The sequence below is a fragment of the Suncus etruscus genome, chromosome 3, assembly GCF_024139225.1.
Source record: "Suncus etruscus isolate mSunEtr1 chromosome 3, mSunEtr1.pri.cur, whole genome shotgun sequence".
Lineage (NCBI taxonomy): Eukaryota > Metazoa > Chordata > Mammalia > Eulipotyphla > Soricidae > Suncus > Suncus etruscus.
Genome location: NC_064850.1, coordinates 130,408,063 through 130,427,973, shown reverse-complemented (window position 1 = coordinate 130,427,973; position 19,911 = coordinate 130,408,063).

Genomic DNA, 19,911 nt, shown 5'->3' with positions numbered 1-19,911 from the left:
TGTGTGCCAATCTCTGTGGCATGAGATGGTACCTCATAGTTGTTTTAATTTGCATCTCCCTGATGATTAGTGATGTGGAGCATTTTTCATGTGCCTTTTGGCCACTTAACAAAGTGTTAATCTCTTCTCCCCACTTTTTGATGAGATTAGATTTTTTTTTCTTGTAAAGTTCCTTCAATGCCTTGTATATTTTGGATATTAGCTCCTTAACTTATGGATAACTGTAGGTGAATAATTTATCCCACACAGTGGGTGACTCTTGTATCCTGGGCACTATTTCCTTTGAAATAATGCAAAAGCTTCTCAACTTAATATATTCCCATCTGTTTATCTCTGCTTCCTTTTGTTTGGAAAGTGCTGTTTCCTCCTTAAAGATGCCTTTAGTCTCAATGTCATGGAGTGTTTTACTGATGTGTTGTTCTATATACCTTATGGTTTCAGGTATGATATCAAGGCCTTTGATCCATTTGGATTTTACCTTCATGCATGGTGTTAGCTGGGGGTCTAAGTTCGCTTTTTTGCAAGTGGCTAACCAGTTGTGCCAACACTACTTGTTGAAGAGGCTTTCCTTGCTCCACTTAGGATTTCTTGCTCCTTTATCAAAAATTAGGTGATGTATGTCTGAGGAACAGTCTCTGAGTACTCAATCCGGTTTCACTGATCTGCGAGTCTTTTATTCCAATACCATGCTCTTTTGATAACTATTTCTTTGTAGTACAGTTTAAAATTGTGGAAAGTAATTCCACATATTCCCATATTCCCATATTCCCATATTCCTTTTCCCAAGGATTGCTTTGAGAAGAAATGTGGAGGATATCCAAAGAACTTAAAGAAAGCATGTATTAAACTAAATTAACTACAACTATGACTCAAGAAGATATGAAGATGAAATGAGAAAGCTTCAAACTGGAATAATAGGACTGAAAAACTTGGTAGGTGAAATGAAAAACTCACTGGAAGGCTTCACCAGAAGAGTAACAGACACTGAGAACAGAATCAGTGAGATGAAAGATGACCTGTTTACTATTATTAAGACTATTAATATAACTAGTACTAATAACTGAGTACAAATTTATTACTAATAACACATCTGTAGAACATTAAGAGACTGAAAAAATGCCTTAAAATAAGAAAACAGTGGCCAGAGATATAGCACAGCAGTAGGGCTTTTGCCTTGCAAGTGACAACCCAGGACCAAAGATGGTTCAAATCCCAGCATCCCATATGGTCCCCTGTGCCTGTCAAGAGTGATTTCTGAGAAGATTGCCAGAGTAACCCCTGAGCGCCACCAGATTTGCCCCCCCCCAAAAAAAGGGAAACAGAAAATGGAAAATAATTTTCAAAGAAAGTGTACAGATGACAATAGTATAAACTCAATAGAAAAAAAACATATGAATCATTGGAGTCCCTGATACTAAGGAAGAAAACCCCAATGAAGAAGCAACAGTGAAGTATATTATTGCTGAGAAGTATCCAGAGCTAAAGAGTGCATGCAACCACATCTTGAATACAGTAGTACAAGAGAAAAGAGGTCCAAAGAAAAGCACCCTATATCATTTCCAACTTACAGTGATGAAAACTATAGATAAAATAGAATACTGAAAGCAGTACAATCAAAAAGGAAACTTACATACTGTAAAGCATCCTTCAGATTTACAGTGTTGCAAGCAACATCTAAGGCCCAAAGGCAGTGGTGACAAAACTCAGCTAAATGAATGCTTTGCTAAGAATACTTCACCTGTGGGGGTAAAAGGTAATATTGCACTGGTGAAGGGGGGTGTTCTGGTTATGACTGTAACCCAAACATGATCATGTTACTTAAATAAAATATATTAAAAAAAAAGAATACTTCGCCCAGTCAGAATTTCATTTAGTTTTAAAGGAAGAATACATAGCTTTGTGGATAAACAACAGCTGAGAAATTTTACAGACCCAAAACCAACATTAAAATAAATAACTGAAAGATATACTTTAGGGTAAGGTAGATTCAACAAGCACATCAAATTACTACAAAAAGATGACAATCCCATTGACAATCATCTCTCTTAACTCAATGGCTAAATGCTTCAGTTAAGAGACACAGAATGTCAAAATGGATAAAAATTTAAATCCAACATTTTCCAAGAAATATATCTGAATAGTCAGAGCAACCATAGCCTAAAAGTCAAAGGTTGGAGGAGACTCATTTAAGCAAACAACTCCCTGAACAAATCTGAGGTGAATACTAACAACAGACAACATGGATTTAGACTTAATAAGATTATATGAGACAGGGAAAACTATTTCTTAATAATCATAGGATATGTACACCAGAAAGATCAGACTCCTAAGCATATATACGCCCAATGAGAGGCCAGTAAAATACCTAAAACAATTGCTAATATATGATGAAATATATCAATAATAATACACTATTAGTTAGAGACTTCAAAACTGCCCTGCCACCTGTTGATAGGTCAACTGGGCTAAAATTAACAAAAATAACTGGCTTTGAAGGAAAATAATAGAAGAGGGTGGCATACATATGCATATATATGACTCTCCATCCACATATAAAGTGGATAGCCATAGGGTGCTCTGTCCCCAGAAAGATGGATACACGCTTTTCTCCAATGCACATGGGACATTATCCTAGAACACATGCTGGGATGTAAAGCATACCTACATTAAATCAAGAGGAGAGAACTTGTCTTAATTATCATCATCTCAGATCATAATGTACTGAAAATAGAAGTGAATTACAAACAGACACAGAAAAAAACTTTAAGATCTTGAAATTAAACAGTTCACCACTAAATAACCAGTGTGTCATAAATGAAATCAAAGATACAGTTAATCCAAAATCACAAAAATATTTCTGGAAATAAATGAGAACAAAGAAACATACTATAAGAATTTGTACAGCGAAGGCAGTATTAAGAGAAAAAATTATATTTTACAAGCATTCATCAATGTTATAATTTAAAAAATTTGTAAAATGACCCACATATTGAATCAGAAATAGCCAGGAAATAAGCCAGAGTGTGAGTGAGTGAGTGAGAGAGAGAGAGAGGTACATAATTATCTCATTGATCTATGGATTTTAAGAAAAATAAAAGGCATTATTGTTATAATCCCCAGAGATGAGGGACAGAAGGACTGGTTCATGATATGAAGCTTACCACAAAGCGTGGTGAGTGCAGTTAGAAAAATAAGTACACGAACAAGTACCATCACAATGTTAATGAATAGGAGAAGTAGAATGCTTGTCTTGAATACAGGCAACACATGGGGGAGGAGAAAGATAGGAGACTTTGGTGGTGTGAATGTTGCACTGGTGAAGGGGGTGTTCTTTGTATGACTGAAACCAAACTATAATCATGTTTGTAATCACGGTGTTTAAAGACATTATAAAGAGAAAAGAAATAGTTTGGCAGAAGTAAAAATATAAGCTTAGAGAAGAAAGTAAAGAACTGGAGACCCAAAAAAAAATAATTCAATGGATCAATGAAAAAAAGAGTTGATTCTCTAAAAAAAAAATAAATAAATAAAAAAGATTGATAAACAATTAGCTGAACTCACAAAGAAATAATTTGAAAATAATAAAATGAAAAATGAAAAGGGATGGTCTCTACAGATATTACAAAAATTAAAAGGTAATTAGGAATTATTTTAAGAAACTTTATGCTTCATAACAAGAGAACCTGAACGAAGTGGATGAATTTTTGGATTCCTATAACATCCCACAGCTGAACCAAGATGATCTGAAATATCTGAATAAACCTATTACTGTTGGTTAGATTGAAATGGCAAACAAAATGTTTCTCAAAATCATAAGCCAAGTCCATATGGATTGACTAATTATTTCAAAATTTTAAAGATGACCTACTGCCAAATCTTTTAAGGCTCTACTAGAAAATTGAAGAAACAGAAACTGTCCCAAAGAGTTAATATGAAGCTAATATCATAATATAAGTGGTCAGAGAGATAGCACAGTGGCATTTGCCTTGCAAGCAGCAGATCCAGGACCTAAGGTGATTGATTCGAATCCCGGCATCCCATATGGTCCCCGTGCCTGTCAGGAGCTATTTCTGAGCAGATAGCTAGGAGTAAGCCCTGAGTACTGCCAGGTGTGGCCCAAAAAACAAACAAAAAAAAAGTGAAGCTAATATCATCTTGATACCAAAAGCAGACACCACAAAAAAGAGAACTATAGCCCAGTATCCTTTATGAACAAGGATGCAAAGATTCTCAAGAACATACTAGCAAATAGGATCCAACAGCTCACCAAGAAGTTCTTACAACAAAATCGAGGACTCATTCCAGAGATGCAAGAATGGTTTAACGTCTGCAAGTCAATCAACATAATAAACCATATCAACAAAAACATAAATAAAATTATATTAATAGAAGCATAGGATCATTCGACAAGGCCCAATACCTATCTATCTATCTATCTATCTATCTATCTATCTATCTATCTATCTATCTATCTATCTATCTATCTATCGATCATCTCTATCATCCTTTATCTCTGTTCTTTTTATTTTTTTTAGACATTGTGATTTGCAATATTGTCGTTGAAGAGGTATCATATATATCACTTTATCTCCTTTCAGCTCCCAGTTCTTCAGAATGATCATGTAAGACTATCATTGTTATAGTACTCTCTTATCTTCCCTAATTGTACTTTCCAATATAAGACAGTTTCTTTATCCACCCATTTGTAGTCATTTGGGCTGTTTCCAGATTCTTATTATTGTGATTAGTGCTGCAATGAACATAAGTATGCAGAGGGTTTTTCTGCATTGTGTTTTTACACCCCTAGAATATATTCATAGAACTGATATTGTTGGGTCAATTTCTAGTTCGTTGAGGAATATCTATCTTGTTTTCCAAAAACGCTGGACCAGTGGACATTTCCACCTACAATGAATAAAGATCCCTTTCTCCCCACATCAGCACCAGCATTGTTTTGTCTTGTTCTTTGTGGTGTGTGCCAGTCTCTGCGGTGTGAGATATCTCAATTTTTATTTTGGTTTATATGGCCCTACTAAAGAGTAATAATATGGAGTATTTTTTCATGTGACTTTTGGCTTTCTTCTTTAAAGAAAAATCTGTTCATTTCTTATCCCCATTTTTTGACAAGGTTAAATGATTGTCTTTCTTTGTAAGCTCTATGAATGCCTTAAATATCTTATATATTACCCCTTATCAGATAATTATTGCATGAAAAAATTTCTACCATTCTGTGGGGAGTCTTTATATCTTAGTCACCATTTCCTTTGAGGTAATTTCTGCAATCTTAAAACATTTTTGATACACACGTGAGTAATCACTTTCTCTGCAAGATTTTGCTTTATTATTTTTGTTAAATATTGTATCCTCTTTAAAATAACTTGTTCCTGGCATCATGGTGATTGCTACTTTTATACAGGTGACACATCTATTATACTTGATTTAAGTGGTCTGGAATTAAGTTTCTTGGTACTACACTCAAGGAGAGCTGTCTTAAATAACCCTATGTAATTGCCCTGGTTTGATATGTCAAACTATTCAATAGCTATTTCAAAAAATGGGTACTATGTTCTGGAAAATATAATTTGAAGTTTTGCTGGTTGTTTAGTATTTGCTTCGTGCTCTAAATAATAGGAACCACATAATGCTTATTTAAAAGATTAATAACTATGGCTTCTTATTGTCTAGAAATAAATTGGCATTCAAAATTATTTTATACATTATTTAATTTTAATTAAATATTAATTTAAATATTTAAATATTAGATAAATATTTGTTAATAATTGAGGTTCAGTTGTATAATATTCCAACATCCATCCCTTCATAAGTTTCCCCAGTTTCCTTCACATCCCTTCCTCAATCCTGCATATATGACAGATACTTCTCCCTGTCTCTCTCTTCATTGTTTCTGTCTCTATCTCTGTCTCTCTCTTTCCCCCACCTTGCATTTTAGGCCTCATGGTTTACAAAATTGTTACTGAAGGGTTGTCATGCATATCATGTTACTTCTTTTTAGCACCTATTTCTTATCCAGAGTAATACTTTACAACTACCATTGTAATGATGTGTCCAAATGCACTCCCCCTATCATTTGTATTGTATTTGGGTATTATTATTATACAATATTTTTTCTTATTTGTTCTACATAAATTCTTCAGGTGAGTGTGATAACTTTTTATAGTCTGAAAAACTTTTTTTGGGGGGGGGGCGGCCACACAAGTTGACGCTCATGGGTTACTCCTGGCTATGCGCTCAGAAATCGCTCTTGGGGGACCATATGGCATGCTGGGGGTCGAACTGCAGTCTGTCTTAGGCTAGTGCCAGCAAGGCAGACACCTTACCACTCCATGCCACCACTCCTACTCCCAAAGAACCTTTAATTAAAATTTAACTACTTTGGTTGAGAGTGCAAGGAAAAAGGAGTCCAGGGAAGGACTCATTAAAACATAATGCAAGGCCAGAAAGATAGGACCTATTATACACTTACTTTATGTCTGGCTAAACCAGATTCTATCCTTGGTTTCCCAAAGTGTGATGCCAGGAGTACTTCCTGGGTGCAGAGACAGAAGTAACCCCTGAGCAGTACTGGGTGGAACGCAAAAAAACCCAAAAGTAAATAAAGAAAATAGAATGCAGCCCATAACATATATAAACATTAACATCTCTTTTTAATTTTGAATGACTGGAAGTTAAAAAAAAAAAAAAGGAGCACAATAGCCAGGAAAAGAATGTTTGATTTAAAAACAAAAGGCTTTACGTTAATGAAATAAGTCAGAGGGGGACAAATCCCAAATAATCACACTCATCTATGGTATGAAAAAAGAGAGAAAAGTGGGGGATAGACTATATTAAACAATCCTGGTTTTGGATTTCAAAACTCCAATTAAGGAGTTGTCAGGGTAGTTAATGAAGATATTAACTACAAGTGACAAAGCGAAGCAGCTTTCCATAAATAGCATCAACATTAACACATTGTAACCATTTTACCTAAACGATAATTTTTAAGTAATTATTAAAAAAATAAAATAAGGGGCCGGAGAGATAGCACAGCGGTAAGGCATTTGCCCTGCATATGGCCAACTCAGGATGAATGGTGATTTGAATCCAGGCGTCCCAACTGGTCCTCAGTGCCTGGCAAGAGTGATTTCTGAGCAGAGCCAGGAGTATCCCTGAGTGCTGGCAGAGTGTGACCCCCCCAAAAAAATACAAATAAAATAAAATAAAAACAAGACTTCTTAGTTGGAGAGAAGATAAAGCAACTGTCAATAGCTACACTACAGAAACTTTGTCAACGAGATATCTATGTCAGTAACAGGATTCACAAATAAGGCAGTAACCTAGATGTTAGTTTTCATCCTTAGTCTGTTGATATTTGTAGTCTGTGGCCCATCCAAAGATTTTTAGAGAGCAAGAGATGAATGGAAAAAGTATGTATAGAGTAAGCATCATTGTATGCATATTAGTAACCATAATGGTAAGCATATTTAGTGTCAAGTTAGATGAGAGTATTCTGGATGTTATTTGTAGAGGAGCCAATGATGAGCAAAGCTATTGGGTTTTTATTCTAAAAGCTATTGGCTATTGATTCTGAGAAGCAAGGCTGTTTTATAAACAGCAATTTTTTCTCTTAATATGTATGCTCTTTCCAGAAATACAGAAACAAGATGCTCACTATGGAGTGATCAACACATTTCCCAAACTATAAAATCTATGAACAAGAATATGAAAATATTGGCATTTCCTAAATTAAAAAGAAAATTTATTATTCCTTAGATTGTATATTGTTTATAATAAGTTTGGGAACATTTCACATGTGTCCTTGAGACATTGTCTTTCTACCTTGGGGTTTTTTTTTTTCTTCTACATATCCAAGAGTATATATCTTATTTTTCTAAATTTATTGTCTTTTAATCTTATTCACAATTGATTTTATTTGAATAGTAGATAAACTATCCTCTGTTTTATTTCTACCCATTAATATGGTTAAGGACATTAGGTGATGAAAATTCAACAATTTGAAATATTTTAGGGAACTCACCTGGTGGTGCTCAGGGGTAATACTGGCTTTATGCTCAGGTATCACTTTGGGAAGTGCTCAGGGGAAAATATGTCATGCCTGGGAAAGGAGCAAAGAATCTTCTTGTGCAAGGCACAAATCTTAGCCAATGCAATTAATGAATGGTTCTTTATAGTTACTACTCTTGGATTCAGTATAAAATTTGAATTTGGTACAAAATTCTATTTCTCAGAATGTACAAAATCAACAATATTTTCTTCTTGCCATTTACTTTTTATGAATTATAAGATGGTATACTATTGAAAAATAGAGTTATTCTTTTACTGATTTATTTCTAGGGACAAAGATGAATAGCAATGATTAGATTCTAACATAAATAAGCAAAATAATTAAAGATAGTTTTCCTCCACAGAGCACAAAATATTTAAACTAATACTTCACAGGGTGTGAGAACTAGAAAAACCAGGCCAGAGTAAGATGGGCACAATATCTTGTTGTTTTTTTTAAACTTTTTCTTTATTTAAACATCTTGATTACATAAATGATTGTGATTAGGTTTTAGTCATGTAAAGAACACCACCCCTTCACCAGTGCAACATTCCCATCAAAAATGTCTCAAATCTTCCTCCATCCCACCCCATCCCCACCTGTACTCCAGACAGGCTTTCCAGTTCCCTCATTAATTCACAGGATTAGGTAGTTCTCTGTGTAATTATTTCTATAGCTGCACTCACCACTCTTTGTGGTGAGCATCATTAAGTGAGCTGAAAGTTCCAGCCCTCCTCTCATTGTCTCTGAGGATTGTTGCAAAAATGACTTTTATTTTTCTTAAAACCCATAGATGAGTGAGACTATTCTGCATCTTTCTCTCTCTCCCTCTGACATATTTCACTCAGCATGATATATTCCATGTACATCCATGTATAAGAAAATTTCATGACTTCATTTCTCATGACGGCTGCATAATATTCCATTGTGTATATGTACCACAGTTTCTTTAGCCATTTGTCTGTTGAAGGGCATCTTGGTTGTTTCCAGAGCCTGCCTATTGTGGATAGTGCTGCAATAAATATAGGTGTGAGGAAGAGGTTTTTGTATTGTATTTGTGTGTTCTTAGGGTATATCTCTAGGAGTGGAATAGCTGGGTCGAATGGGAGCTCAATTTTTAGATTTTGGAGAAATCTCCATATCGCTTTCCATAGAGGTTGGACTAGACGGCATTCCCACCAGCAGTGGATAAGAGTTCCTTTCTCTCCACTTCCCCGCCAGCACTGATTGTTCTCATCCTTTGTGATGTGCGCCAATATCTGTGGTGTGAGGTGGATTCTCATCGTTGTTTTGATTTGCATCTCCCTGATGATTAGTGACAAGGAGCATTTTTTCATGTGCCTTTTGGCCATTTGTATTTCTTTTTCATCAAAGTGTCTATTCATTTCCTCTCCCCATTTTTTGATGGGATTAGGTGTTTTTTTCTTGTAAAGTTCTGTCAGTGTCCTGTATATTTTGGAGATTAGCCCTTATCTGATGGGTGTTGGGTGAATAGTTTCTCCCACTCGGTGGGTGACTCTTGTATCCAGGGCACTATTTCTTTCGAGGTGCAGAAGCTTCTCAGTTTAATGTATTCCCATCTGTTGATCTCTGCTTTCACTTGTTTGGAAAGTGCAGTTTCCTTCTTGAAGATGCCTTTAGTCTCAATGTCATGGAGTGTTTTACCAACATGTTGTTAAGCTCTCATTGTTTGCAGACGACATGATACTCTACTTAGAAAACCCTAAAGACTCTACCAAAAAGCTTCTAAAAACAATAGATTCATATAGCAAGGTGGCAGGCTACAAAATCAACCTACAGAAATTAATGGCCTTTTTATACACCAATAATGATAGGGAAGGGTTGGAAGTCAGGAAGACAATCCCATTCACAATGTGCCACACAAACTCAAATATTTGGAGTCAACTTGACCAAAGACGTGAAGGACCTATACAAAGAAAACTATAAAGCCCTGATCCAAGAAATAAGAGAGGACACATGGAAATGTAAACACATACCCTGCTCATGGATTGGCAGGATTAACATCATTAAAATGGCAATACTCCCCAAAGCATTATACAGAATTAATGCGATTCCCTTAAAAATACCCATGACATTCTTCAAAGAAGTGGATCAACCACTTATGAAGTTAATCTGGAACAATAAACACCCTCGAATAGCTAAAGCACTCCTAGGGAAAAGGAAAATGGGAGACATTACTTTCCCCAACTTTAAACTATACTACAAAGCAATAGTTATCAAAACAGCATGATTTTGAATAAAGATAGACCCTCAGATCAGTGGAATAGGCTTGAGTTCTCAGACATTGTCCCCCAGACATACAATTATCCAATTTTTGACAAAGGAGCAAGAAATCCTAAGTGGATCAGGGAAAATCTCTTCAACAAATGGTGCTGGCAGAACTGGTTAGCCACTTGCAAAAAAGCAATCATCGACCCCAGTTAACATTATGTACGAAGGTAAAATTCAAATGGATTAAAGACCTTGATATCAGACCTGATACCATAAGGTATATAGGGCACAATATCTTGTACTGGCACCTGTAGTCTCTTGAGCTACTCACACCTGTAGTCTCTTATTCTAAAGGAGTGAACTTTCTAAATAGGTATACAAGATCAGTATAACTAAGTTCATATTAACTTGTCTAGAAGAAAACATTAATTTAAAAATGTATAAAAACAGTATCTGGAAAAAGGAAACCAATAATAAATGCTTATATCAACAATGTCATCTTATTTTAATCCATTTGTTAAAATACATAATTACACATTATGAAACTTCATAGGCAGTGGTATGAGTGAGGTTATAAGAATATGAACTGGGGGATGGATTTGTAACCTCAAACATTAGGCATCTGCCTGCACATGCTAACCTAGGACAAACCACAGTTCTATCTCCTGGCATCCCATATGGTCCCCCAAGCCAGAAGTGATTTCTGAGCACATAGCCAGGAATAATGCCTGAGCGTCACTGGGTGTGACCTAAAAAGCAAAAGAAGAAAAGAGTATAAAATAGTGTGGAGAAGAGTAAGCAGTGTAAATTCTCAGTCTAGAAGCAAGGCTCCAAATCAGGCACCCAGATGGGCTGAGCAAATTCAAACTCATTATAATATTTAGCATATCAAAATCATACTTGCACTATGGTAGTTTATAGTTACAACATCATTCCATGAAAGTGACTAAAGGTGGTCTGGTTCGCAAGTTGGGGAAAACATAAGAGGAGATGGCAAAAAATCTGAAACCATAAAAAGTTTAAAGAAAGATAGTCATGGGCTTCCACTCAAGAATGTCTTTTCTTTCAATCTTTTTTAAAATCTTTATTTAAACACCATGATTACAAATATGATTGTAGTTGTATGATTTCACTTATGTGAAGAACACCCCCCCTTCACCAGTGCAACATTTCCACCACCAATGTCCCAAATCTCCCTCCTACCCACCCCACCCACACCTGTACTCAAGACAGGCTTTCTACTTCCCTCATTCATTCACATTATTAGGATGGTTCTCAATGTAGTTAAATAACTCTCTCTCTCTCTCTGACTCATTTCACTCAGCATAATAGATTCCATGTACATCCATGTATAAGAAAATTTCATGACTTCATCTCTCCTGATGGCTGCATAATATTCCATTGTGTATATGTACCACAGTTTCTTTAGCCATTCATCTGTTGAAGGGCATCTTGGTTGTCTCCAGAATCTTGCTATGGTAAATAGTGCTGCAATGAATATAGGTGTAAGGAAGGGATTTTTGTATTGTATTTTTGTGTTCCTAGGGTATATTCCTAGGAGTGGTATAACTGGATCATATGGGAGCTCAATTTCCAGTTTTTGGGGGAATCTCCATATCGCTTTCCAGAAAGGTTGAACTAGACAGCATTCCCACCAGCAGTGAAAAAGAGTTCCTTTCTTTCCACATCCCAGCCAGCACTGCTTGTTTTCCTTCTTTGTGATGTGTCCCACAAAACCAAAGAGAAGGTGTAGTAATGCAAAAGTCAAAGGAGTATATTCAGTTACCAGTATACTGGGGCCACACCTCTTGCAAATGGCGACCACTAAGAGGTTTGCAGCTCATTTTTTTGTAGGGTTACTGGGGCTTCAATCTAGAGGAAAACTGATCTAAACTGATGTAATTTTCCGGTATATACTATTAGACAAGCTTCAGACATATTTACCACCATCAGTGATGCTTCCCCATGGCGTTTACAGACTCTTCTGCAGCAGGCGGTAGAACTGCAGAGATTGGTGCCTATATCGCAATACCAAACTTGATAATAATCTAGATTCTGTGTCTCTGCTTATAGATCATGTTTCTAGTAGGAGGCAGTTCTTATGTTATACTAGTACTTCAGATACTTACTGAGCATTGTAATGAAGTATGGTTCTGTAAATTCTCTAATGATGACACTAAATTAGCAACAAGATCAAAAGATATTACAGGTATGATATGGCAAGTTCTTTGTACATATTTCATCAGCCAGAGTTAAACTGGTTGACTGAAGTAGTAGAGGAGGGGCTTGGCGCTGACCTGTAGGTATTAGTTAAATAACATTTGCAGCCTGCTGGGCCCTGGATATTGTTAGGCATCTTGCACTTCTTAGTTTATCTAATTGGTATGTGCCCTTGAAGTTCCTGGGATTAGTCATCCTTTTGGGCCTAACCCCTGGGATCTAGTATATGTCCTCTGCTGCATTAGCCCACAGCTTTAAGCTGTAGTCCTGTCTATAGCAAAACAATATAAGGTTTTAAGTGTAAAGTATAAGGTTTTAAATGTGAAGAAAAGCAAGGTCACAGCAGCAAAACAAGCATTAATTCTAAACCAAACAATGTGAAAAGCAGGGTTACAGAGTTGATCAGCAAAAGTTAATTCTGAACTAAACTTAGTTCTAAAGTTACATTCGAATATTCCTTTCTAACAATTGCACATATTCCACTAGAATGCCTCATTTCCAAAAGTAGAGTTCCAAGCACTCTTTCCATCAACATCATCTCCTAGACATTTATTTTTCAATATTATGCAAAATCTTAGCTATTATTATCTCAAATATTTATATTTATGTTAAATATAATATTTTCTCCTTAAGCTTTTGCTTTATTATTTTTACTTTTCCTTCCTCAGTTAAATCCACCCTTATCTGCCTTAAATATTACATCAACATTTTTACCCTGATATCTATTTAATATTTGAGCTAGTATTCTTCCAAACTCCCGATCTTTAGATCTCTATCTGTGTAAATGAACATCCGTCTCCGATATTGTCAATACTGGTGCTTAAAGTTCATTTTTATTTTACAACATGTTTCTATTTAATGTTGATAATTGTTAGTTAATAAATTTCCTGGCATTTAATCAATTTTAGAGTTCCATTTGTTTCTTCAATCCCATATTTTTCTTTCTAACCCAACTTTTTATTGCAGAAGTATATATTTAATAGTCCTTTTAATAAGTGTGTAGGTGGTAAATTCTTCTGGCAATTGTAAGCATGAGCATTATTTTTCATTTGCTCATAAATGATAATTTATTTGCATATAACATTTTAGGTCTAGCATTATTTTCCTTCAGAAATCTCAACAGGTTATTGCATTCTCTACAGCATCTATTGTTGTCACTGTCTACTTTTGGATCAATTGGTTATACCATTGTTGGTAAAGCATTGCCTCTTTCTGAAGTCTGTTGAGATTTTCTTTTATCCTATTTTGCTGCAACGTTAGCACTATATATCTGTGCATTTCCTTTCTTTTAATTCGTGTTCTTGAGTGGGTGGAGTACACTCGATCTGAGAAATTTTCAGCAATTAGCTCTTCAAATTTTATTACTCTGACAATTGCTCTTTCTGCCTTCGTGTAGGAGACTCATCATGTATTTATAATGTTTCTTGGGATGTTTATCTTTTACTTTTGTTTCTTTTGTTTTATACATGTTTCCCTGGAAACAAGAGTAAAGACGTTTGGGTCATTTTTCAATACTTTCAACTTGAGCACCAACCTTTTGAACACTTCTGAGTATGGAATTTATATTTGGTTATTACCCTTCTGAAAATAATTTTTAATGTTTCCCTTCAAATGATCCATTTCATTTTTTTAACTTTTGATATATGATTACTCGATATCTGGATTTGGAGTAGAGAGGTAAATAGAGAATGAAGAAAAACATCATTTTATTTGTACATCTTACAATGCAAAGAGAAATCAATGTGAGTTAAGTTTTAAAAGTCATTCAAATAATAAATAAAATTAAGTCATTCCAACAATCAAATTAATGCTTAATAATATTTTCTATTTTATTAAACTTTCTGCCACATATTTTATTTTAGTATCACATGACCGTTGCTTCATTTATTTATTTATTTATTTCTGGTTTTTTGGGGGGCCACACCCGGCGGTGCTCAGGGGTTACTCCTGACTGTCTGCTCAGAAATAGCTCCTGGCAGGCACGGGGGACCATATGGGACACCGGGATTCGAACCAACCACCTTAGGTCCTGGATCGGCTGCTTGCAAGGCAAACACCGCTGTGCTATCTCTCCGGGCCCGCTTCATTTATTTTTTAACATATATATGTTAGGTTATTTCAGCTATTAGTCAGCCTTTTGTTTTCTAGGGGGGGGTTTGTGTTTTGTTTTTGCTACCTTCCTTTGTTATTATTCTTACATTGTAACATTATGCTCAGATACCCTTCTCCTTTATTTTTTGTGAATCTATTAAATGATACTCTGGCACAGTGTCCTTTAATATCTATGACTTTCTTTTCCTATAGTTCTTTTTCCCTCTCTCTCTTTTTACCCTGACTCTCCATTCTTTTGGGGATCATTTGTTTTTTTATAAAGATTCCTAATTATAATTGAAAATTTTGAATTATATTCATTTCATATGTTATCTTCCTCTGAATATAATTTCCTTTTACTCCTGGTAAGTAGTTATGGGAATAGGCAAATAACTTTTATATGAGATATTGACTGTACATTATGGTATGTCATCGTTTTGTGAAAATTAGAATGAGGTATGATTCATTACTTTTTCTGGTATGTAGCCATTCTTTAAATATTTCTAATGGGAAAATTTCTTATCCTTAATGGACTCATCAATTTTTTTCTGTTGCATCTTTAGAATTAGCCTTAACTTTTTAGTCTCTCTTTTTATTTAGAAAATATCCAGATCAAAGAGCAAATGTTGTTCCTTCTCTCTTACTTTTCATCTTATACACTTTCTGCTACATTTTTAAGTTATCTTATGCTAACATTTTTTAAATATCTACACATTTAGCTGATACCAATGTAGAAGAATTCATCAGCAGGAATCTAGTCTATCATTATTGAAAATGTAAACACTTTCAATTACATTTTAAAGACATTGTTTTATAATACAAGGATATATGAGGAAACATTTTTGATAGAAATTAGGAAAGTCCACTTTTGTCATTTGTTTTTTAGTTTGTTATTGTATTTTATGGTAATTCATGTAACTTGATTGCAACATATTTCTGTTTTTGTGTATGAAGTTACTGCACCATCATCATTACTAGACACTACACCCTACAAACTCTCCCCTTTATCATTTGCAGTCTTCCTCTCTCTCCCTTCCTCCTTTTCTTTTCTCCCCAAGTCCTTCCCTTATCACTTGGTAAGTTCTGTTAAAGCAGAGTAAGTTTTATCCTGGGACCATTAAGAAAAAGACCCTACCCTAGGCTTTAGCCTAGGACTTATACAAAAATCAAGATCTCTAATTCCAGGGTTCCAACTTTGACAGCTGAGACTGAGCAAAACTTCTGGAACCATAATGAAAACTATCCTAGGTTTCAGACAAGGATCTGAACAAAAACCAAGACCACTTATTACAGAAGACTGATTACAACAACAATGGTGGAACAGAACTTCTAGAACCATAAAGGAAGACTCTATCCTAGACTTTGTCCTATGACCTGTGCAAATACCAAGATCTCTAGCTACAGAGGCCTGATTTTATCATTCACAACTGAGCGGAAAGTTTCCTGGCACCATAAAATTACCTTGGGGTATGGTAATGAGCATGTACTGAGCCAGTAGTTGTTTCCATGGCAGTATGCTTCAAGAGAGGAGAAACCCTGAATTTCTTAGGCCAAGGGAATTCTTTTTCTTACTTCCCCAATACTTACTGTGTCTATGCAAAAAAGGGTGGGGGGCACAAAACATTGCCACACCAGTACTCCTTCCTTTGTTATTTTCTTTTTTGTATTTATTTTTTTCTTTTTCCTTTCTTTTTTCTTTCTTTTTCACTCTTGTGATTATTATTTTAGTGATTTATTGTTTTTCTTGTTGTTGTTACTGAGTGCTTTTTATTTTTTTTTGGTAGTTACTGTCTTTTCTTTTGTACTGTTGTTTGTTGGTTTTTTATGTAATGTTTTTCTTTCTTCCTTTTTTTTCTTCTTTAAGCAGAACAACACAACTTGAGCCATCTTGTAAAATAATAAAACACAGAGCCAGTATACATTTAAAATAGCTTTCATTTTGTCTACTCTTATCTATTTTCTTTGTTTATGGTATAGGGCTGAAAAAGTATTACATATATTAAATATGTAAATAACTTTACAAAAGTCATTTGAAGTATTATGGTACAGAGATTGTCATAATGTATTATGGTATAATAAAGATGACTTTTTCATGATATTATTATGGATTTACTGAATATTAAAGTGCCCATTGAATAGTTCCTAAGACAGTAAATGTCACCTTTTTTTGTAGAAGAAACAAGCTTAGACAGGTTAAGATATAAACTCAATGAACATTATTTGATTTAGTTGCTGACATTTAAAGTCAATCAGTTTGATCATGAGCTCCATGATCTTAAACATTTAACTACAGTGCCTGATATCATTTTGTATAAAGTCTGTTATGTAGAAAAAAAGGTAATTGCAGCTAATCTACAAAGATTGAAATGAAATATGAAGGAAAATCTCAGTGTTGCTAGTAAATGTGTAACCAGTTGAAATGACAGTCTCAGATACTATTGTCAGGAATATATTATTAAATCCTGATAAAATTAACTCCAGGAGCCAATGAGATAGAACAACAAGTAGAGCATATGACTTAAATACAATTGACTAAGATTCTGTTTCCCAGTACTACTTATGGTTCACTGGACAATACTCAGAGCCAGGAGTAATTCATGAGCTTAACCATGTTTGGAAAAATCATAAACAAGAAATCAAAATCATCAAAACTAAAATAACTAAAATTGAATAATCATCTATAAACAAATAAAATCCATTGCATTTACTTAAGAAATTTACTTAACAAAAAACTAGGCACAAAATCTTGATCGCTGTTTTAAAAGAGTGACTGGGACTAGAGAGATAGTACTGTCTTAAAAGAGATTTTTCAATTTCAAAGGAAATGAACAGAGAAGAAAGATGTTGCAGACTGCTAGAATCCAGAACAACAAATGAATTCATTTGGGCTCACCTTGTAAGGCTTTTCCTATTCTAATTATTTTTCTTTTTTCTTTCTTTCTTTCTTTCTTTCTTTCTTTCTTTCTTTCTTTCTTTCTTTCTTTCTTTCTTTCTTTCTTTCTTTCTTTCTTTCTTTCTTTCTTTCTTTCTTTCTTTCTTTCTTTTTTTCTTTCTTTCTTTCTCTTTTCTTTTTCTTTCTTTCTTCTTTCTTTATTTCTTTCTTATTTCTTTCTTTCTTTCTTTCTTTCTTTCTTTCTTTCTTTCTTTCTTTCTTTCTTTCTTTCTTTCTTATCTTTCTTTCTTTCTTTCTTTCTTTCTTTCTTTCTTCCTTCCTTCCTTCCTTCCTTCCTTCCTTCCTTCCTTCCTTCCTTCCTTCCTTCCTTCCTTCCTTCCTTTCTTTCTTTCTTTCTTTCTTTCTCTCTTCCCTTTTTTTGTGTGTCACATCCGGTGATGCTCAGGAATTACTCCTGGCTCTGTGCTCAGAAATTACTCCTGGCAAGCATGGGGAATATATAGGAAGCTGGGATTTGAATCACCATTTGTCCTGAATTGATTGTGTGCAAGGCAAATGCCCTACTACTGTGCTATCTCTGCGGCCCCTCTAGTTATGTTTTCTTTACTAAATTTAAGCCATCTTTCACATGTCACTTGCTATATACATGATGTTCTCTAGAAAGGCTGTTCTGAACTCTCAATTTTTAGTCAAGTCTATTTCTTTTATTATCATGAATTTTATTGCTATTATCTCCCTTCCTTTTAAAGACTTTATTTTCTGTGTCAATTGACACACCCATCTCTTTAAATAGAGAGATCTTGGGGTACTCATCATTTTATGCACAACAAATAGCAAAGTGCTGTCTCTTAAAGTACATTGAAATAAATCCAGAATCATAAACTTAATATAATCTTAATATGTATCTGCAATCTCCAATGCTAAACCTATGTAGTTTAGAAAGCTAAACTATAATAACAGAACCTAGACATGGCTCATGAGTGTGGGGGCAGGAGGAAGAATGGAAATACTAGTGGATAAAAGTTGATACTGGTGCTAGGATTGATATTATAGAGTTAAAAACCCAATTATTATTAACTTTTAAAATAATGTTTCTTTAAATTAATTTTTTATTTTTATTTTTAATTATGAGAACAAAGATGCAAAGAAAGAGGACAAGGTAAAGTTACAGTGGAAGGACAATCACCCATAACATAATTCTCAGAAGAAATCCCCTTGCTGATATCTTAACTTTGAACTTTCAGCCAAAGAACATTCAGGTAAATAAAACAGAATCCATGTACAATTACTTTGTCCCTCAAGTCCCCAGATTGTAACACATTATAATATTTCTTAATAGCACACAAGGCAATCTAAATCCATAAAACTTACATAACTCCTTAAACATTAGAGGCATAGTATTTTTTACATTTCCATGTACATGCATATTAGCTTAAGTTTACCTCAAATTTTAAGTTTTGTTTTGTTTTTAAGGATTAGAGTCAAAGGAGCACAGTAAAAACGGTGTTAGAGTGGCAATTGTTGTTTGCATAGGCCCACCAAAATATGAGGGGAATGGAAAGGAATAACCTTGGCCTAAATACAAAGAGACCCGACCCCTAAAGTTTCCTGGCATAAGACCAACTCTAGGTTCCAGGCAAGCTAGATTGTCCAATCCAAGACATTGTCTGTAGTTCTACCACACTTTTATTTTTCACACAGTCTCTGTTGTTGGTATCATGTTTCTGTATTAAATATCCTGGAATCTGCATATCCTACATTGAAGTCAAGATGTGGGGTGTCTTCTCGTTTCACCACACCATTAAAGGGCAATGCAGAGAGCCCTGTCCGGTAAGCAGGTCGTAGTTGTTGTTAAGTCTTCTCAGTGTTAATGGAAGTCTCTTTTGAGCAGGTCGATGTCTGAGCAGTGGTAGGGTCTTCCATGGTAGAGGATTGCTTCCAGGTGATATTATAGACAAACCTGGATGTTTCGTGGATGGCTTCCTTAGTTCAGGGGTGAATGGAAAATGCCCTTTCTTGTGAGGCCTGTGCCAGGTCGTTATGCCAATGTTCAGGGTGTAAGGTCCCTTTGCACTACAAGATTTGTGTGTTCCAATCTCTATTAGATAGGATCTTATTTGTATGTATAGTATTTTCCCATTTTAATGTGCCTATGCAAAAAAAGGAGTAATGGCACGTGGTGTTATTGGCACATATGGGGGCCATAAGAACAAGTCCAACAATCCCCATGACATGGTTCAATCATAAGCATTAAACTAGGGGACTCTTTCACCAAAATTCCTTGTTGAACAGCTCATAAAGAGAATAAAAAAAGTGATTAGAATCGTCACTGTATAAGAGAATATTTAGTAAGACTTATAGCTGTCAGAGAAAAAACACACACTTTTCTAAAGAAATACGTGTCCATTTTATG